Below are 23,825 nucleotides of genomic sequence, written 5' to 3' on the forward strand. Positions count from 1 at the left end.
ATGTATATATATATATATATCTATATATATACTGTATATATAAACTGTATTTTATATTATATAGAAGGGACTAAGATTTATAAAGCAAGGAACAGTATAAGGAAATAAAGGGAATATAACAATCCCTTAACACTGGCAAGCCACCCCCTACTGTTTTAATTGTAATTTTATACTAGGATACAGTGGTGAGTCAGAGTTAATCTGTAGGCCAAAGATTTGGTAGAAAAGCCAGAGACAAGTAACAAGTACACAAAAGGTGTTACAAGTGTGATATTACTGCAAGTCTTTTCTAGAAATTTGGACAGATAAAAAGCTTTCACCTGAATGCTAGACAAAAATACAATTAATTACAGCAAACCTAGAAAAATTTAAAAGTACCTTGGAAACTTGTTTATTTCTTTGTCTATCCAAATTTAAAGAGGATTTCTGCACGCAGCAAGTTAAGTCTTGGTGACTTAGGGGGTCAGATTTACCATGGTGATAAATAATGCAGATCACAGACAGACAATGAGTTCTACAAAGGAACAGACTAGTATGATTTTTTTTACTATTGGGAAATTGTGCAAAAACAGTATATTTAACCCTGTTATTCCCAACAAATACACCTCAGCTGAGATGTTATGGAACACACTGCTAGAGCAGGTTTTTACACAAACATTTTTTTTCCAGATGTTAACCATACTGATACATGCATTTGAGGATACAATTTGGGGACCAGAACATGCTGAGATGTTGGCTAATAACAAAAAGATAAATGATGCAAATTTTCATTACCAGTGCTGTGTTAAAAAGGTGAAAAAGGTGTGTACCCTAGAATCACAATTAGAAGAGAAAGATTTCAACAATATTGATAGAGGAAAGCAAATTTGGATGCTCGAATCTCAATTGTTAGAAAAAGAGAGATATTATGCGGATGTTGATAATGAGTTAACAGTACTATATACAGAGATTAATGAATTCAAAGATAAAGCAGCATCCAATGAAGCTTTAATTGCAGAGTTAAAGAATAATTTAACCAACAAAACCCAAATGATAACAAATATGCACAAAACTATAAATGATTTATATAATATGGTGTCTAGAAAACAAGTCTGTGTAACTGAAAATAGAGGCAGTGAGATGGGAAGCATGGGATATACTATGCCCATACTTACTCCTGAGGGTGTAACACCCCCAGTGGGTGACCTCAAGTACCCTGTAGCACGTACATTATTCCCCATCACCCATTGGGAGTGGATCTAATGTTCATGCACATGTTGATGATGGTGTTTTTGAATTCAGCAATGGATGGCAAATGGTACAGTCAGCTCCTATTCCCTAAACAGGCCACAGTAACGGAACTGGATTGCACACTCCCTATAGAAATTATAGCATGCAGAAGATGCAATTACTGTTAAAAATTTGTAAGGAAATCCCTAAGTATGACACCAGCATAGACCCTTTTACCTCTTGTGATATTTTTGAGGGACATTGTGACACATTTAACTTTGCCCCAGAATATCGCAGGGAGTTGTTTAAATTATGGTTACCCACTCACCTTAACCAGAGGTATGCCGCAACTGGGAAGATAACTCCAAAAAATTGAAAATTTCATGATAAAGAAGAGAGACTATCTGCTCTCATAATATACATATGTCAGTTTATCTGTTGAGAACAGGCAACTGCCATCAGGGGGACTTGTTACAGGAGAAATCTATTATTCACCATTTAGGACTCACAGATACTGGTCATTTTGTGAATAGAAACCAGTTTTACTTGTTTCTATTTAACATATAAGAAGACCTAGCCACTCTCACACACTATCAGCTTTTGTATAGAGATTACCTCTCTCACTTCCTGTGTCAGGTTACAGTCAGGAACATTTATGTGAGAGTTTGAGCTGAGACTGGACTCATGTGTTGAAGACTGCTGAATGGAAAGGTTGAAACCAGGCCTGTAATCCCAAGGATAATAAATATAATTATATGTATATACAAATTATTGCAATATTTTGGAACCAACATTCCCTATGTTCAAAGGAGTTGCAGTTTGAAAAGCATGTGAGTGCCGAGTTTGTATGATATTTTTTATGTAGATGGTGTGGTCACATAGCAAGGGCACCCCAGATGGTTGAGTGCCGTGGATTGAGCCTGTCGTTTATATATATATATGTAAACTGTATTTTATGTGTGTAATTGAATATATTGTTTTGTAGTTATCTGTAGCAGGGTTATGCATGTACTGTGTAATCTTACTTTGACAAATTGAATATTATACAGAGAACTCTGTGGGTGTTTTATGTTATTTCATGTGGTGATAGAACTTATATAGAAGGGACTAAGATTTATAAAGCAAGGAACAGTATAAGGAAATAAGGGGAATATAACGATCTCTCAACAGAGTCCCTCAAGATAAGGATGGAAGGATCCATATTAGATGTCCCCCTGAAAGTGCCCCATATCAAGGAGCTTGCTGAATCCAAGCAACATGTCTAGTGGGGAGTGCTTTTATGTATAGGAGTGCTCAAAAGAAAAAGTCTATGGAAAGTGGCATATATTGTAAGTGGCAGATTCCCTCGATATTGTGGCATTAGAAGCAAAAGCAAATTCAGTATTTCTAGATGGGAATGCTTGATTTTAGAGCAATTGTGGCCAATTCATGAAGGAGGCATACTGTAGGTAACACCCTATAAGCTAAAGTCTGTCTCATAAAGAGCAGTGTATGTAATACTGAAGACATAAATATAGGGCCAGCATTCACAATAAATAATCTGAGATTAATTTTTTTCCCGATGTGAGCACCATTCCACAATCCAAGTATCCTTCTGTGTGGCACATTGGAGCTAGTTCTGGAGTCTGGAGGAGCATCAGAATTACTTAGCACTAGCCCTGGACATATATGTATACATTGGTCTCCTTATACACTGGTTAGTGTATGTAATACTGTTAATAATTAACAAGATAGATGGTCTATAGTATAGAATATAGGGAAGAGAGTCTAAATAAACAAAATTTCAGTATCAAACATATTTATCTCATATAATATAATATAATATACATACATAATCTAAAAAAGTAGGAGACATAACTGAGTGTTCTAAGCATACATTAGCCCATCTCATGTTAAGATGCCTGTATCTTCTTGCTGGCAGCTGCTCTTTGGTCACTCTGGCTTTGTGCATTGATTGAGCCCTCAGATCCACACATGCAGCAAAACATGGTAGGAAAAGTTGCTGCCACTGTGCTTACACTGCAGCTAAGTTCCATTCCTTATACTTTATTGCATGTTGTGGCTGTGCTTTATTAACATTGTATTGTACACTGTTGATATTGTGGTCAGTATTTGAGCCGCTGATAGTAGGTGAGTGGTTACCATGCAACTGAAAACCCCCCTGTATTTGCCCATGTGAGGAGATGGCAGATGATTCTGATTCTGGAGCAGCATGTATGGCAACTATACAATCCTGGCATCTGAGGGATTATTAGCAGTTGCTAATTTGCTACTCTTGATATCCTGGTAGTTGTGCTCATGGTTCCATATAAATTGAAATATGCAGAGGCATAATCTGGGGTTTCGTAGAGGATTTGGGTCTACCATGGAAGTGCAGTCAAGCCCCCAAGATGACATGGACATCCTGTTACCCCTTGTTTTCACATCAGAATATGACCACACCCATGGAAAAATTTGCAAACATTTCCCTAAGGACCTGGAAATATAATTTACTTTTTTTGTTTAATGAAAATTCCTTTGGAGATAATTATTTAAGGAAGAGCAAAACTACAGGCCTGTTGCACAAATGCTGTTGTGTGATATCATGAGGCTAGTTGTTTGTTAATTCACTCATTTATACAATGGAAACATGCATTTGTTGGTAAAGATGGCGATCTCCACAGGGGTAAAACTTTTGACTCTTTTCATGAAAGAATCTGGATGCACCAGGAAGATTCCTTGCTGAATGCAGGCTAAATAAATATGCCTACTTATGCATACGCATGCAAAATGTGATTTATTTATTTTTGCAGGAAATAATTTTCTAAAAGAGATTCAGTGGGTACGAAAGATACCTATCTGGGGTGTTACGTGAATGTTCCAAAAATTGCAATGTGTGCATCATCCTTGCTATGTGTGAGGTGCGGACAATTGGGTGCATTTAGGCAATATGAAAAGCAGTTTGTGGATTACTTTGATTATTTTTGAATAATCCCAATGTATGAAAACAATGAATGAAATTTCACCTATGCACGTTGAAACTGTATGCATTCAGAAGTAAATAGTTTATATTCTAAAGTGATTTATTTAATGTTCTCAATGGGTATAATTCCATCTCATATGCAAATTAAGTTAGACAGGACAACTTTTTGAAGTTAGTGAACCTTGAATTACTGTCAATGTATGGATAAATTTGCATAAACATCTAATATTGTCTATTGTTTCAGAATGTATTCTAGATTTAATGTAGTTGTTCTTTAAATTAAATACCATGCAAATAGAAGATTTTGCTTTGAACACTTAAATGTGCTTCACATGGTAATTCACATTAAGCTCTAACAGCTAAGGTTTTATAATGCATTTCCATGATTAAGACGTCAACATTATTTAATTAGTGTTTAATTTTATTAAAAGTGAATATTTCGTCAAAAGTAAATGTCAGGAGGCTGTGGCATAAGTTCTCTTATCTTTCCTGCAGTTCCCTTGTGAAGTGTCGGAAAACTCAACTGCCAAAATAACCGTGAATGAATAATTTATAAATGACTGATGCATCTGGAATGTTGTTCCAGGCATAAAACAGTAGGACATCAATAATCAAAAGAATTTGGATTAATTTAGCTTTATATTACAGCTGATATTTTTATCTAAATATTACAGCCTGTGCAGTATGGTCAGGAAAATTTTCATTTTCTTTGTGCATTCAGTGATTTTAGCATTTTATTTGTCTAACGTTTAATTTATTCATCACATCTCCACACTCAAACCTTTTGTAATGCTAAATTCCGAAACCCAGAAAAATAAAATAAACAAATAGGGTTTTATGTGAAGACATTTAAAAGTGATATAGGTGTGCTTATACTAGCAGCTAGTAACCTCATCTCTGCGTATCATAATATCAGAATCTTCACAGGTGAGATCACTTGGTATAATGAAATGCCAGGTGTGAGAATACAGACCAGCGCATGCAGACAGCACACCAGACACAGCTAATTGAAACAAAAGATTATGTCAAATATCAAAATAGTGAATATATACAGTACAATTAAGAAAAATTATTTAGAAATTAATAAAAACATGTTATCAAACTTCAAGTGAAGCATCGGAGTGGCTTGGTCAAATAAAACAGTTATGAGTATATAAAGATTATTTATTTCTTCAGATAGTATATTCAAATTTACTGTAAATTTTTCTTTGTGTCTCCTAAATATTTGAAATGACATATAGGGGCCCATTTATTAATGATCGCATATGTACTGCGATCTGGGCGCGATATTGACGCCCATGATAGCATTGCAGGATGTGATCATACCATCCAGATGTAACAAAAAGCACATGCTGGACAGGGGCTCTGAAAGGAGCCCGTCACTGTGATGTGCTGGGAGTGAAGTGACCGCATCAGTGGTCTCTTCACTACTGTGCTGGGACTCCAGTGCATATGTGGTCTACTGACCACACATGTACTGTGACCATTGCGGAGGGAGGGTTCCTGTGGAACCCTCTCCTCATAGTTTTGCAATATGTAGCCTATAGGCTACAGTGGACTACCGCCATATTCTGATGGTGGTACCTGCGAAAGCCAATCTCTGACATGCATTGCATACCGGAAGACAGTATATATGGCAGCATCGCATCCCCCATAGAAACATATGGGGGTTGCGGTTACCTATGGGAATGGAGCGATCACAGCAGGTATCTGAGATATCTGCTTCAGTCCCTCACATTCGGGGGATACTAAATATTTGTGGTTACCCCCGAAAACGGGTGTTTTCGGGAAATAAGCCGCAAATATATTGATTAATGGGCCCAATACAATTATAATTAGAATGTTACTGAGATATTTGGATGATTATCAGACAATAGGTCAGAGTGAGGTAAAATACATATTTATATTCTCATTTAGGATATAAGTTTTAAGAACACAAATTATTATGTGGGCCCAAGCCTATATGGCTACTTATTATAATTTACCCCAAGCTTTCTAAAATTGCAAAGAATTTATTTTATTATACTACATGTATACCTATAGTTGAGATTAGGCTATACACAAAGTTGTTTCTGTGCTAGGGGAGCACTTATATTGTAGTGATGTTCCCCAATCTGGTATACATAGTTGTATATGTGGTAAATTGGACCCGCCCATCAGGATGGCCCTGTTTTATACCGCTCTCAGTTTCCAAAATGTCAATCCTCATTTAAAAGCATAAGACGTGTTTAGGAAGAAGAGAGGATGAGAAACCTCCATGTAGTCATAAAAAGGATTTAGGGGCCTATGTATCAAGCCATATTTTACATACAATTATGCAGAAACTGCAGTTTCTGCATAATTTTGTGTGTCGATCCTATGTACTAATAGCACTTTGCAGGAGATTTCACAGAGATCTGTGTCTCTATTATTATCAATGGGGACTACAAACTGTCCCCTATGTACTAAACTCCAAAAGGTAACGTAATGATAAAAAGGGGGTATATACCTTTATGAATTTAATAAAATACAAATGTACAAAAAAAGAGAGAAATAACAATAAAAAATGCTTAGGCAAGGATGAACTTGACAAAAGCATGGCACAGACAATAATGTATACTTAGGGGCTTATGTATCAAAGCTTGATGAGAGACAAAATTGTGAGAGAAAAAGTATTAACCAATCAACTCCTAACTGTCATTTTTCAAACACAGCCTATAAAATGTAAGTTAGAAGCTGATTGGTTGGTGATTTATATCACACAATTTTATCTCTCACCAAGCTTTAGTACATAGACTCCTTAATCTGTAAAATACATTGTACAAATCAAAACTACCTCTGAAGAAATGGCCAGTCCACCTAGGGCCGAGAAATGCGTTAGGTGTTCTCACGCTTTGGTTGACAAGTGTGAACATTCTTATTAATCTCCGGATTGCCTGATTTATTACCTAATTTCATCAAGCTCACTGCGTGCAGAATGGCTGCTTCACACCGGCATATCTACACACAGCCGATCTCTAGCCCCAGACAAAGCAACTATTCAGCCTGCAGCGCTATCAATACAGCCCAGGCGGGACTTCTCACTGAGCATAAAGTGGGGTGTTTCTCCTGTGTATCCAGCAGGTTGAATATGCAGGCATTTTATGGTAAGAGCCTTCATGAGCTGTCTGGATTATTAGGGTCTAGTGAGACTTTCACACATCCCGCTTTTAGCGCAGACTCAATTTACTCATGCTGATCTCACATACATGGGCCTTTTTTTTCCTGTGAGCTATCCGAACACTAACCTATTATCTGGAGACAATATGTATTCATCCTTTAAAAGCAACTGGATGCCATTTTGATCCAAATACAGCATTTTGATAATTATTGTGGGAACATTTTCTTTTTTTAGCAACATTAGTTTAGATTACTTCATGATTGCTACAATGTATTTTACAAATTAAATATACGTATACCTTATTGTCTGTGCCACAGTTTCATACTTGTGTAATCATTTTTTATTGATATTTTTCTCTTGTTTGTACATTTATATTTTATTAAAATTCATAAGGGTATATACCCCCTTTTATCAGTACGTATTATAATTTTTTTTATTGGATCAATATATCTATTAGCGCTTCAAGCTTCTTTCCCTTAGCAGTACTTAATAGGGGTAGTCACTCCTTACTGGTGAGCTGTAGGTTTATCAGACTTCACTGGAGAGCCCAATATAGATTTGTTCCTCTGTGTCATTTCTCCCCTTGCTGCTGTGTCCTGATCCCCGATGTCTGCTCTGTCAGCCCCCCGTGTCCACTCCTCCCCTTGCTGCAGTGTCCCGATCCCCAGTGTTCGCTCTGTCCCTCTCCTGATGTTGTGTCTTCACCACCTGCTGCTGTGTCCTATATCCTTCCCCCCCACTGTATCCACTCGGTCCTCCCTCCTGATGTCCTCTATCCTCCCCCCTGCTGCTGTGTCCCAGACCATCCCCATCTCTAGTGTCCGTCCGCTCTGTCCAGCAGTGCTAATTATAACTCTGATGGAGATTTCTGTGAAATTTGCTGCATTAATTAGAAACAGTACATAAAATTATGCAGAAACATAATTGTATGTAGCAAACGGCTTGATGCATAGACCCCTTTGTCTGAGGTATTTATCTACTCTAATTCCTAAACCTGGTAAAGACTCAGTATACCTTAATTCCTGCAGGCCAATATCTTTACTTAGTCAAGGTCATAACTATGATTATATAGCCAGGCCAAACAAGTTTTATTTAGTTTAAATCTACTGGCACATGTGTTAGGTAACTGTATGAAAGAGACAATGAGGTAGTCCACCAAGGCTTTTGATTCAATGGAATGGATATATAATAGGGAGATACTACTTCATTTTGGGATGTGTCCCAATTTTATAAAATAGGTTACATTATTGTATTCTCTTTCTGCAAGGATTTGTGTAAATGGATTTACATCTATTTAGTTTCCATTTGGAGAGGTCATTCACTAGGGATGTCCATTGTCTCAACTTACTATATTCATTTCGGATATAGGACCTCTGGCAAGTTTGATTAGAAACAATGTGGATATATGGGGTTTAGGGACAGTGAAGAAGAAGCGAGTTATTGTGTGGTGTGCTGATGATATTTTATAGAACCCTTTTTCAAGTAGTTGAAATGTTTGGGAAACATTCCTCAACATGCTTCCAGGACACTCTGGGCCTTATTTAGATATGGGGCTCATTCTGCACATGTGTAGAACAAGTCCTGTATGCTAGCATGCAGTGCCCCAAAGCCGCAGCATGACTGACATGTTGCTGCCGCTTGGGGGCGAGGAGGTAGTGTCATCGGTCTGCGTTCCTAGAAATAGGGGCCTGTTAGCCCCATTTTCCTGGATTGCCAAGGCCAGGGTCTGCATCGGAGGACACAGATTTCCTGGCCTCACAAGCGGCAAGAGACTGATGGTCGCGATGTTGATCTGATACGAAGTCTTCGGACTCAGCAATCGGATCTGCGATGCTGGGTGGAGGTGTCTTTTTCCCTCAGACCCCTTTTGCCCTGCAGGCATTAGCATATTAGTTGTACGGTATTGCACAGCCGCTTTCCTGTGGCTGTGGAATACCGTGCATATCTGAATCAGAGGAACCGAGCCCACCCAAACTTCAGGGATCTGAGACACAGCTCGGATCTCCCCACCCTCCCCGCATCCCTAATCGAGACAAAACCTTGAGACCTTGCTATCAGATCTCAGTTTTGCCTCGAGCGGCCATTTTCAAAGTCCCATTGAAGTCTATGGGCTTGCCGCTGATTGACTGAGAGAGCTGTCTGTCACAGCTCTCAGCCAATATGCGCTTGCCCATAGACTTCAATAGGCACAGGAAGAGGAAGAAAGATGCCATCAATCCCCCCACCGCACTGACACCGCTGCTCCCCCGCTGCCAGCACCACCGGCACCCCCGACTAAGGACACTGCCAGCACCCTGCACTGCTGCCCCATACTGAGGACACCATCAGCACCCTCACACTGCTGACACTGCCATCAAACACGCACTGAAAACACTGCCAGGACCCCGCACTGCCAACACTGCCAGCACCCCTGCACTGAGGACACTGCCGGCACCCCCGCACTGAGGACACTGCCAGCACCCCGCACTGCTGGCAGCCCCTCACTGAGGACACTGCCAGCACCCTTGCAGTGGGGACACTGCTGGTACCCCCGCTCTGCCGTCACTGCTGGCACCCTGCATTGAGGACTGCTACTCCACGTACTGAGGACACCATCAGCACCTTCAAACTACCGACACTGCTGGTACCCCCACACTGAGGACATCGCTGGCACCACCACACTGCTGACACCACCAGCACCCCCACACTGAGGACACCATTGGCACCCCTGCACTGCCAACACCGCCAGCACCCCAGCACTGTTCACACCGCTGGCACCCTCACTCTGCTGACACTGCCAGCACCCCCTCACTGATGACACCGCTGGCATCCCTGCACTGCCGATACTGCCAGCACCCCCGCACTGACACCGCTGGCATACCTGCACTGCCCACACTGCCAGCACCCCCACACTGATGACACCGCTGGCACCCTCACTCTGCTGACACTGCCAGCACCCTGCACTGAGGACACTGCCAGCACCCCCACTGCTGTCTCCCATACTGCTGACACCACCAGCACCCCCTAACTGATGACACCACTGGCACCCCTGCTCTGCTGACAACGTTGGCACACCCGCTCTGCTGACACCGCCGGCACCCTTCACTGCCCACACCTACAGCACCTGCACACTGAGGACGCTACTGGCATTCTCGCATTGAGGACACCGCTGGCGTCCCTGCAATGCGAATACGGTGTCACAGTAAGTGCACTATTGGTATATCCAAACCACACTGTATCTGACCAGCACTATATCCAACCCACATTGTATACTGCACTGTGGACCTGATTCAGACCCGGTCGCAAGCGCTGAGCGCTCGCAACCGGGTCGATAGTGGCCTATAGCGCATGCGCATGACGGAGCTGGCTCCGTCGTGCGCATGCGCGAGAACCGGCTAGCGACGGGCAATTTGTTGCTCTGGGTCTCGCACCAAAGGGGGCGAACTTCAATGTTGAGTGACAGCTCGACCCCTTTGGTGGGCGGGCCGGGGGCGTGGCTGCCCAAACGGAGGCGTTCCCATGAGAACGCCTGCCATTTGGGGGCGGCCCCACTGACATAACGAGTGATGTCAGTGGAGAGATTCCGACTCTGTTAGAGCCGAAATCTCTCTGGTGCTTGCGGCCACGAAACTCTACCACAAGGGTCTCATCGCAAGCCCGATGGTCGTGATGGTCTTGACAATCGCGACCATCATCATGACAGTTCGCTATAGCTATGCGAGCGGCCAAGAGGCCGAGACAAAAAAAAAAGCCTGGCACTGATTCAGAGCGAGCGCTCTGTCAGAGCGTCCGGCTCTGAATCAGGGCCTGTATCCGACCTGCACTGCATCCAACCCACACTGTGGGGGTCATTCAGACCCGGTCGTTAGCGCCGATGCGCTCGGACCGGGTCGATGGCCCCCCACAGAGCGCATGCGTGAGACCCATTTGGAAGGCGGGCCAGGGGGGGTGGCAGCCTAAACGGGGGTGTTCCCCCCCTCATGACTAGTGATGTCAGTGGAGAGCTTCCGGCTCAGACAGAGCCGAAAGCTCTCCGGGGCTTACGACAAGGGAGACCCTACCCTAGGGTCTCGTCGTACCCCGATGGTCGCGATGGTCTTGACCTTCGCGACCATCACCTTAGGCGGTCGTAAGGCTGTGGGTGTTAACCCACAGCCTTACCACTGCAAAGGAGGATGTCTTGAAAATTCAAGAGGTCCTCCCCTCATTCAGACCGACCGCACGCTCTGTGCGACCGGCTCTGAATGAGGTCCAGTATCCCGCACTGTATCCAACACTACATCCGAACTGCCCTGTATCCGGAATCGGTGTGAAGTCCCGGTGGCTGAATAGCTGCCAGTTCATAACCCAATGCCAGCAGTGAAGATCCCGACGGCAGGTAAGTACCCTATTCCTACCCCTCTCCCTCCCCCTAACCCTAATGCTCCCTTAGTGGTGCCTAACCCTAACCACCCCCCTAGTGTCTAACCCTAACCTCTCCCTTGGGGGGCCTAAGCCCAACCCCCCCTTACAGCACCCTAACCCTCCCAGGGGGGTACCTAACCCTTACCTCCCCCAAAACTTAAACCTAACCGCCCCCCCCAGGCCTAACACTAAGGGCGCCCCGGACTTACCTCGTTCAGGCTGGCGTCCTTTGGTGTTCCGGCGCTGGGATTAAGATAGGCAGCGGTATTTCGACGCCTATCTTAAGTCCCTTGTTGGGATTTCCTTGTCGGGATTGAGACCAGTGGCATTGCGGCCGCCAGTCTCATAACTACATCCATTGTATCCAGCCCACAATGTATCCCACACTGTATCCAACCCACACTGTATCCAACCCACACTGTATCCGACATGCACTATAAACTGCACTGTATCAGACATGCACTGTAACCAGAACACACTATACCCCGCACTGTGGATCTGATTCAGACCCGCACGCTAAGCTGCGCTCGCATCAAAAAGGGGCCAGGTATTCTAATAGCATGATCGTTTGGCAAGGCATAAGGATGCCCTCTATGTCTTAGCGAGCGGCAGCTGTGCAATCGCAAAATAGTGTAATGCCGCCCCCTTGACGCCTGCAGCTAACGTCATGTCCAGGAAGTGTTTAAAACCATCGGGAACATTGAGAGCAATCAGAGCATTCGCAGTGCTTGTGGGAGCTCTACCCTAATGCAAGCTTTGCGAGTGCTTCAAGTAAAATTACACATGCTACCTCATGAAATGACGCACCCATAACGCAACTTTGCTAATTATGGATGCCCATTAAATGCCATTTTGATGCTCAGACATGCCTGCGTTCACAGCACCACTCCCCTGTTCACAAGCACCTTCCCCTGTTACCACCCACAAACGACACTGTCACTCAAAGTAGTGTCCAGTCTGTGTTCTACGAGCGCATGATTCCCGATCGTAGAGACTGGCTTGCGCATGCGCATTGCGAATTATACGCATGCGCAGACGGGCAAATATCGGTCAGTGCGAGCGGCCGCAGCTTAGCGAGCAGGTCTGAATGAGCTCCTGTATCCGGCCTGCACTGTATCCAACCCATACTGTATCCTGCACTATATCAGACCCACACTGTATCCCACACTGTATCTGGCCTGCACAGTATCCAACCCACACTGTATACTGCACTGTATCTGGCCTGCACTACATCCAACCCACACTGTATCCGACCTGCACTGTATCCAACCCACACTGTATACCGCACTGTATCTGGCCTGTACTACATCCAACCCACACTGTATCACGCACTATATCAGACCCGCACTGTATCTGACTTGTACAATATATCTGACCTGCACTGTATCTGACCCGCACTGTACCCTGCACTGTATCTGACCTGTACAGTAGGTATGGAATGCTGTTTTATGGTTGGAGAGATTTTGGAGAACTTCTCAACAAAAAGGCTGATTGAAAGGGGCTTTACATGAGCATAGACTGCCAGTCATCAGTGGCCCAGCACCCCGGAAGGGAAATACAGACTCTGACAATAGGCATGTTATGGGGGCATGTGCACTTGTGTAGGGGACTTTCATGCCTGCCGTTGCTATTTACACATGGTTTAGGTTTTTTTTGTTTGCTGCTTGTTAACTACGACTATTTGTTTTGAGCAAGGATAATCCATGCACGATTTTTAGTAATTTCTGTGTTGTATTGTTTTCTATTGAACATACTTGCGAGTTAGTTTGATTGGTTATTGTTAATACATTACTAATTTGCAAAACATTTCTAATCAGAAATAACTGCCGTGTGTTTGTGCCGCTGCTCTGTTGGTAGCTTAGTTTAGCCAGCCAGCCTTTGGCCTATGTTGATGAACAATATTGTGAGCTATGAAGTAGGGGTGAGCGGGTTTGGATTTCTGAAATCCGAACCCCCCTGAGCCCCCCCGATCCGAGGCCTATCCGAGTCAGGCTCGACTTTTCCCACCTGACTCGGATCTGAAATCGAGGAAAAAAGTCATCATCCCGCCTTCCGGGTCTCGCGGGTTTTGGATTCTATATAAGGAACCCGCGTCGGCGCCATTTTCTCACTCGGCTGTGGACAGTGAAGAGGGAGGGTGGGAGTTAGGGCTGGCTGGGCTGTGTAGTGTAGTGTAGTGTAGTGCAGTGTAGTGTTGTGCTGTGCTGCTGTTGTCCATAGGGGCTGTGTCCAGTCCACCAAAGTCCATAGGGGCTGGCTGTGTTGTGCTGTGCTGCTGTTGTCCATAGGGGCTGTGTCCACTCCTCCAAAGTCCATAAGGGCTGGCTGGACTGTGTTGTGCAGTCAGTTGTCCATAGGGGCTTTGTCCACTCCAAAGTCCTGTGCAGTGTCCCAGTCCTAAAGGGGTGCTGTAGTGTTGTCCAGGGGGTGCTCTGTCCATCAGGGGTGCTCCCCCCAAGTGCAAAAAAATAAATGTTTTTTCTGTGTTTGTGAATTGTGTGCGCAGTAGCCGCACGTGTATCAACAAAGTAGCGCCAAGCGTGCGCCTGTGTCATAGGTAAAGGGCAGGCTGGCTTGACCGTTAAAGGGTGCTGTAAACCCCAAAGTGCACTCCAAACCAAATAGAAAAATATTTTCTGTGTTTGTGAATTGTGTGCACTGTGGCTGCACGTGCATCAACAAAGGAGCAGCGCCAAGCGTGCGCCTGTGTCCCATAAGTAAAGGGCCGGCTGGCTTGTCCGTTAAAGGGTGCTGTAACCCCCAAAGTGCACTCCAAAAAAAATAAAAAAATATATTTTTTTGTGTTTGTGAATTGTGGGCCTGATTCAGAGCTGAACGCTCTGACCAGAGCACTCGCTCTAAATCAGGGCCGTCCCAGCTAAATTTGGAGCGGCCTCCTGGCTGCTCGCATAGCTGTGGGTGACCACCCACAGCTTATGCGAGCGGCCAAAAAGATGGTCGTGATGGTCAAAGACCATCGCGACCATCGGGCTTGCGATGAGACTCTGCAGTAGGGTCTCGCTTCCGCAAGCCCAGGAGTGATTTTGGCTGTATCAGAGCCCAAATCACTCCCACTGATATCATTACTGATGTCAGTGGGGCCGGACTCAGACGGTAGGCGTTCCCAAGGGAACGCCTCCGTCTGGCAGTCACGCCCCCAGCACGCCCAACATCAACAGCACTCCCCCTTTGGTGCGAGATCCAGAGCGACGGAGAGCCCATCGCTATCCGGGTCTCGCGCATGCGCATGACGGAGCTCCCTCCGTCATGCGCATGCGCAGTGGGGCAACATCGACCCATTTGCGAGCGTCCTTTGCTCGAGAACGGGTCTGAATGACCCCCTGTGTGCGCAGTAGCCGCACGTGCATCAACAAAGTAGCGCCAAGCGTGCGCCTGTGTCATAGGTAAAGGGCAGGCTGGCTTGACCGTTAAAGGGTGGTGTAACCCCCAAAGTGCACTCCAACAAAAATAAAACATTTTCTTCTGTGTTTGTGAATTGTCTGCACTGTACGTGCATCCTCAAAGCAGCAGCGACAAGCGTGTGTCTGTCTGTTAAAGGGTGGTGTAACCCTCAAAGTGCGCTTCACAAAGAATAAAAAAATCTTTTTTTTTTCAGTCTTTGTGAATTGTGTGGGCTGTAGCTGCACGTGCATCAACAAAGGAGCAGTGCCAAGCGTTTTCTTAAAGGGTGGTGTAACCCACAAAGTGCACTATGCCCCCCAAAAAATAAAAAAATATTTTCTGTGTTTGTGTGCGCCTTAGCCGCACGTATATATATCAATATAACATATATAGAGCACCAAACTTTCTCCAATAAAAATAAAATAGGGACAGATCAAGAACCACTTCCTCCTAGTGCTGTTGCTGCTGCTGGGAGTTGTTCATCATCCCAGAGAGGAAGTAGGAACACCACTACTTTCACTAAACAATTGACCCTCCAACAGTCCTTAGCCAGGAGGATGAAGTACGGCAGCAGTCATCCTGAAGCAAAACGTATAACTGAGGCCTTGACTGCTAAGTTGGTGTTAGACGCGTGCATCTGGTATACGCCATTAGTGCAGTGGGATTTAGACAATTGATGGAGGTAGTGTGTCCCTGGTTCCAAATCCTGTCTAGATTCCACTTCACTAGGCAGGCGATACCGAGACTGTACAGAAACGTCAGAAAAAGTGTCCTCAGTGTCCTGAAAAATGCGGTTGTACCCAATATCCACTTAACCACGGACATGTGGACAAGTGGAACAGGGCAGACTAAGGACTATATGACTGTGACAGCCCACTGGGTAAATGTATCACCTTATGCAGCAACAACAGCAGTGTCACCAGTAGCAGCATCTCAGAAACGCCAGCTCGTTCCAAGGCAGGCTACGCTGTGTATCACTGGTTTCAGTAAGAGGCACTCCGCTGACAACCTCTTAGAGAAACAGAGGGAAATCATCGCCCAGTGGCTTACCCCACTTAGACTCTCCTGGGGATTTGTGATATCTGACAATGCCACCAATATTGTGCGGGCATTACATCTGGGCAAATTCCAGCACGTCCCATGTTTTGCTCACACAATAAACTTGGTGGTGCAGAATTTTCTAAAAAGCTACAGGGGCGTGCAGGAGACGCTTTAGGTGTCCCGAAAAATTTCTGGCCACTTTCGCCATTCAGTGACTGCGTGCGCCTGTGTCATAAGTAAAGGGCCGGCTGGCTTGTCCGTTAAAGGGTGCTGTAACCCCCAAAGTGCACTCCAAACAAAATAAAAAATTCTTCTTTTTTTTCTGTCTTTGTGAAATGTGTGGGCTGTAGCCGCACGTGCATCCTCAAAGCAGCAGCGACAAGCGTGCGTCTGTCTGTTAAAGGGTGGTATAACCCTCAAAGTGCGCTCCACAAACAATAAAAAAATTCTTCTTTTTTTTTCTGTCTTTGTGAATTGTGTGGGCTGAAGCCGCACTTGCATCCTCAAAGCAGCAGCGACAAGCATGCGTCTGTCTGTTAAAGGGTGGTGTAACCCTCAAAGTGCGCTCCACAAAGAATAAAAAATTCTTCTTTTTTTTTCAGTCTTTGTGAATTGTGTGGGCTGTAGCTGCACGTGCATCAACAAAGGAGCGGTGCCAAGCGTTTTCTTAAAGGGTGGTGTAACCAACAAAGTGCACTAGTCTCCAACAAAAATAAAAAAATATTTTCTGTGTTTGTGTGCGCCTTAGCCACACCTATATATCAATATAACATAAATAGAGGACCAAACTTTCTCCAATAAAAATAAAATAGGGAAAGATCAAGAACCACTTCCTCCTAGTGCTGTTGCTGCTGCTGGGAGTTGTTCATCATCCCAGAGAGGAAGTAGGAACACCACTACTTTTACTAAACAATTGACTCTCCAACAGTCCTTAGCCAGGAGGATGAAGTACGACAGCAGTCATCCTGAAGCAAAACGTATAACTGAGGCCTTGACTGCTAAGTTGGTATTAGACGGGCGTCCGGTATACGCCATTAATGCAGTGGGATTTAGACAATTGATGGAGGTAGTGTGTCCCCGGTTCCAAATCCCGTCTAGATTCCACTTCACTAGGCTGGCGATACCGAGACTGTACAGAAACGTCAGAAAAAGTGTCCTCAGTGTCCTGAAAAATGCGGTTGTACCTAATATCCACTTAACCACGGACATGTGGACAAGTGGAACAGGGCAGACTAAGGACTATATGACTGTGACAGCCCACTGGGTAAATGTATCACCTTATGCAGCAACAACAGCAGTGTCACCAGTAGCAGCATCTCAGAAACGCCAGCTCGTTCCAAGGCAGGCTACGCTGTGTATCACCGGTTTCAGTAAGAGGCACTCCGCCGACAACCTCTTAGAGAAACAGAGGGAAATCATCGCCCAGTGGCTTACCCCACTTAGACTCTCCTGGGGATTTGTGATATCTGACAATGCCACCAATATTGTGCGGGCATTACATCTGGCCAAATTCCAGCACGTCCCATGTTTTGCTCACACAATAAACTTGGTGGTGCAGAATTTTCTAAAAAGAGACAGGGGCGTGCAGGAGATGCTTTGGGTGTCCCGAAAAATTTCTGGCCACTTTCGCCATTCAGTGACTGCGTGCGCCTGTGTCATAAGTAAAGGGCCGGCTGGCTTGTCCGTTAAAGGGTGGTGTAACCCTCAAAGTGCGCTCCACAAACAATAAAAAAATTCTTCTTTTTTTTTCTGTCTTTGTGAATTGTGTGGGCTGTAGCCGCACTTGCATCCTCAAAGCAGCAGCGACAAGCATGCGTCTGTCTGTTAAAGGGTGGTGTAACCCTCAAAGTGCGCTCCACAAAAAATAAAAAATTATTTTTTTTCTGTCTTTGTGAAATGTGTGGGCTGTAGCCGCACCTGCATCCTCAAAGCAGCAGCAACAAGTGTGTGTCTGTCTGTTAAAGGGTGGTGTAACCCTCAAAGTGCGCTCTACAAAAAATTAAAAAAAAATCTTTTTTTTTCTGTCTTTGTGAAATGTGTGATCTGTAGCCGCACCTGCATCCTCAAAGCAGCAGCGGCAAGCGTGCGTCTGTCTGTTAAAGGGTGGTGTAATCCTCAAAGTGCGCTCCACAAAAAATAAAAAATTCTTTTTTTTTCTGTCTTTGTGAAATGTGTGGGCTGTAGCCGCACCTGCATCCACAAAGCAGCAGCGACAAGCGTGCGTCTGTCTGTTAAAGGATTACATCGGTGACAGCATCCAAGTAGGCATGTCAGACAATCCGTACCTGTACTGGCAGGAAAAAGAGGCAATTTGGAAGCCCCTGTACAAACTGGCTCTATTTTACCTGAGTTGCCCCCCCCTCCAGTGTGTACTCCGAAAGAGTGTTTAGTGCAGCCGGGAACCTTGTCAGCGAAAGGCGTAGGAGGTTGCTTCCACAAAATGTGGAGAAGATGATGTTCATAAAAATGAATTATCAACTCTTCCAGGGAGACCAGCCTCCAGAACGTACAATGGGACCTGTGGTGGTGGATTCCAGCGGGGACGAATTAATACTCTGTGAGGATGAGGATGTACACAACACTGAAGAGGGGGAGGAATCGGTGGATGAGGAGGATTAGGACGACATCTTACCTCCATAGAGTCAGTTTGTGCAGGGACAGATTAATTGCCAGCTTGTTTTGTGGGGGCCCAAACGAACCAATCATTTCAGCCACAGTCATGTGGCAGACCCTGGCGCTGAAATGATTGGTTTGTTGAAGTGTGCATGTCCTGTTTATACAACATAAGGTTAGGTGGGAGGGCCCAAGGACAATTCCATCTTGCACCTCTTTTTTTTCTTTGCATTATGTACTATTTTCAGCCTAGTTTTTCAAACTGCCATCCTGTCTGCCACTGCAGTGTCACTCCTAGATGGGCCTCGTGTTTGTGCCGCCCACTCGTGTCGCTTAGCATAGTCATCCAGCTACCTCGGTGCAACCTTTTGCACATAAAAACACTATTGTGAGGTGTGAGGTGTTCAGAATAGACTGGAAATGAGTGGAAATTAAGGTTTTTGAGGTTAATAATAGCATAGGAGCAGAAAAATCAACACATTCTGTGATTTTAGCTGTTTTTATGCTTTTTTTAAAAAAAAATACAGATCGAAAACACAAAACCCAGAACCCAAAACACCGAAGGGTGGTTTTGGCAAAACCAATCCAGATCCAAAACACGAAGAAAGATCCAGATCCAAAACCAAAACACAAAACACGAAAAGTGGCCGGTGCACACCCCTACTATGAAGTGGTCAAAATTTACTGTAAATGACTGGAAATTAATGTTATTGAGGTTAATAATACTGTAGGAACAAATAAAGGCCACATTATGTGATTTTAGCTGTTTTTGTAAATTTTTTAAGAAAATACAGATCCAAAACCAAAAGCAAAACACGCAATGTTGGTTTGCAAAACCGAATCCAGATCCAAAACTTCGAAGGAGATACAGATCCAACACCAAAACTCGAGGGTTGGCACTCATACCTAGTTATAAGGACTCAAATAATCTTGCAGACTCTATTTTGCAGAATATTCATTCCCCGATTGCACTTCTTAGACTAAAATTATAAGCATGGAACAAATTACTGTTAACTATGACAAGTGGAATCAATCTAGTTAAAATTATTATAGAATTCAAACTAATATTTGTACCTCAAATCTCTACAATATTTATGCCTAGGAATATTTTTTACAAAATAGATCAGTTTATAATTTTTCTGGTCTGGGAGAAAAGTAATCTAGAATGAAATAAAAAAATGTGGACCTGATTTCTGAGCCAGATGCAAGTGGGTTTGCGGATGTATCTCGTGGATTTCAGCATACTGTACATGCACCGTAGAAAGAAATCAGCGCATGAGCAGGATCAGGCATATACTGTTAGACAATCCTATAACAATAAACACCTAAATTGTAACAAATACAATTATATAAAAGGGTTTATCTTTTTTCTGTTAGACTAAGGACATTATATATGAGGGCATATACACTGTCCTAAGGGTGGGGAATGGTTGAATACATTTTGCCACTTAATGAGGGACTGTTCTATCTTTCAAACACTTTGGCTTGCTGTATTCAGTTGTGTACATAGAGCTGGTATTAATGAACATTTGAAGACTTCAGTAATTGTTTTTCTTGCTAAGACTATCTATATAGTTTAGACAAACTATCCAGTCAATAAGTGATTAGCTCATTACTTTGGCATATTTGCATATGGCTAGAACTTGAATGTTAAATCTGTGACTTTATACCAATTCCTTTGTGACAAAAATACTAATCCTAAATACATACGATACTATAAATTAATATTTGTGCAACTATGAAATTATGGGAATCGCTACCCATGGTGGATGGTCTATGTCGCAACATGCGTCTCACGTCATATGAAGCAAAAATGGTAGGTGCGTGAGGACACATCTGTAGAACAAGGAGCAATACAGAAAACAGGAACTGTTGAGAATTGGCTGGTTCTTGCTAAATGGTGCAAAAAACCAAACAGGATCATCTGGGCTAGACAGACACATACTAGGAACTCCAAACACAGACACTCAGAATATTTCAAAACTAAGAAGTTAAACAGGAGTGTCCATGCAAGACCCCAAATTTACAGAAGGAAGGGAAAATACACTGCTCAAAAAAATACAGGGAACACTTAAACAACACAATGTAACTCCAAGTCATTCACACTTCTGTGAAACCAAACTGTCCACTTAGGAAGCAACATTGATTGACAATCAATTTCACATGCTGTTGTGCAAATGGAATAGACAACAGGTGGAAATTATAGGCAATTAGCAAGACACCCCCAATAAAGGAGTGGTTCTGCAGGTGGTGACCACAGACCACTTCTCAGTTCCTATGCTTTTTGGCTGATGTTTTGGTCACTTTTGAATGCTGGCGGTGCTTTCACTCTAGTGGTAGCATGAGACGGTGTCTACAACCCACACAAGTGGCTCAGGTAGTGCAACTCATCCAGGATGGCACATCAATGGAAGCTGTGGCAAGAAGCTTTGCTGTGTCTGTCAGCGTAGTGTCCAGAGCATGGAGGCACTACCAAGAGACAGGCCAGTACATCAGGAGATGTGGAGGAGGCCGTAGGAGGGCAACAACCCAGCAGCAGGACCGCTACCTCCGCCTTTGTGCAAGGAGGAACAGGAGGAGCACTGCCAGAGCCCTGCAAAATGACCTCCAGCAGGCCACAAATGTGCATGTGTCTGCTCAAACAGTCAGAAACAGACTCCATGATGGTGGTATGAGGGCCCGATGTCCACAGGTGGGGGTTGTGCTTACAGCCCAACACCATGCAGGACATTTGGCATTTGCCAGAGAACACCAAGATTGGCAAATTTGCCACTGGCGCCCTGTGCTCTTCACAGATGAAAGCAGGTTCACACTGAGCACATGTGACAGACGTGACAGAGTCTGGAGACGTCAAGGAGAATGTTCTGCTGCCTGCAATATCCTCCAGCATGACCGGTTTGGCAGTGAGTCAGTAATGGTGTGGGGTAGCATTTCTTTGGGGGGCCGCACAGCCCTCCATGTGCTCACTAGAGGTAGCCTGACTGCCATTAGATACCGAGATGAGATCCTCAAACCCCTTGTGAGACAATATGCTGGTGCGTTTGGCCCTGGGTTCCTCCTAATGCAAGACAATGCTAGACCTCATGTGGCTCGAGTGTGTGAGCAGTTCCTGCAAGACGAAGGCATTGATGCTATGGACTGGCCTGCCCATTCCCCAGACCTGAATCCAATTGAGCACATCTGGGACGTCATGTCTCACTCCATCCACCAACGCCACGTTGCACCACAGACTGTCCAGGAGTTGGCAAATGCTTTAGTCCAGGTCTGGGAGGAGATCCCTCAGGAGTCTATCCGCCACCTCATCAGGAGCATGCCCAGGCATTGTAGGGAGGTCATACAGGCACGTGGAGGCCACACACACTACTGAGCCTCAGTTTGACTTGTTTTAAGGATGTTACATCAAAGTTGGAGCAGCCTGTAGTGTGCTTTTCCACTTTAATTTTGAGTGTGGCTCCAAAACCAGACCTCCATGGGTTAATAAATTTGATTTCCAATGATAATTTTTGTGTAATTTTGTTGTCAGCACATTCAACTATGTAAAGAACAAAGTATTTAATAAGAATATTTCATTCATTCAGATCTAGAATGTGTTATTTTAGTCTTCCCTTTATTTTTTTGAGCAGTGTATATTGCATACTACAGTAGCTGAGATACTCAGCATAGCCTGGGTTGAATAATGGACCTTGCTGCAGCCTTCATTTTTATACAGTGCAGACCAACATAGGAAACCATGGCATATGAAAATGTGCTTGAAGGAAATTATTAACTGTCAGAGCAGGTGCAGTGTGACAGTTGGTCCTTCGACTCACTGCTCTTCCACTGGAGTTCTGTCTGCCCCCACAGCTTGTGCCTTCAGATCAGTACAGTTTTAGGCATGGAAGAAATCTTGAGTGAACTTAAACCATGCATAAAGGACAAACAGACACACACACACTTTCTCGCTTCTTATGTAATTGAGAAATTAGCAGACACCAATCAGAGTCATACAATACAATGATGTGAAAGAAAAACAGAAAATCACATAACCTGGGCTTAGTCACAATACTTCAAAGTATCCACTTTTCATGGAATCAGTCATTTGACAAACACCCAATGGTATTGTGTAAGATGACCCGTCTCAACAGGAGACCTTGTTTACTCCCAATAAGGGTAAAAAAAGAGAACATATATAGTGAAGCACAGTATTTAATGATACACAAACAATTAAAATTACAGCATTCCTCAGGAAGGGTATCCCAATGGGCAAAGGTATGTAACTACCAGAGGGCAGAGAGGTATAACCTCAATGGGTGTGTGATGTATCACATCAATGTAAGTCCCGGGCACTCCACTGATCCACACTCATGTCCCCAGCCTTCTGGGAATGATACCTCCGCCAGTCTTGGATCGTCTCCTTCTAGCACTGACGCGATTCGACCCCTAAACCGGTGATCTTTTTCAAGGTGTCCCAATCGTGAATGCTGCTCTCACCCACATCCCAACTTAAATAACCGGTGCAGCTGATCTCTATACATAGGAAAACTACATTGTCCATGATCCTTTGCTGCACCAGGACGGTGTTTCCGGTATGCACAATGTCACTTCCTGATGACAAAAACAGTCCGCATCCCCGCACTACAGGACTGTCTCCTACGTGCGATATACAACATCTGGCACCACTATTATTACCATAGTGATGTAAACAAAGTGGAGATATTGTAGTTCTGCCTCCCACGTGCGGCATAAGTATTACTGTTGTTGCTGTGATGATGTAAACAAAGCGGGGACTTTCATAGACACTGCGCTTTATTCCAATAAGTGCTGCGCGTTCGCAATCAATCAGTCCATAGTAAACATATTTCAGTAAACATATTCCTCAATAAATAAAAAGTGAATAAATACATTAGTCATATATAAAATCCACTAAAATCTCAATACAATGTTATTAATATAAAGTGCAAAGTTAAGGTAAATCCACACATAGTGCAAAATATGCAAAAGGTGCAATTCCTCATAAAAACCACTTTATCTCAAAGTCCATATTCAGGCCTCCTGGGTTTAGGGTGCCGAGGTCAAAGATAGTTGATGAAAACTAGG

The sequence above is a fragment of the Taudactylus pleione genome, unplaced genomic scaffold (genome assembly GCF_031769625.1).
Source record: "Taudactylus pleione unplaced genomic scaffold, aTauple2 ptg000116l, whole genome shotgun sequence".
Classification (NCBI taxonomy): Eukaryota; Metazoa; Chordata; class Amphibia; order Anura; family Myobatrachidae; genus Taudactylus; species Taudactylus pleione.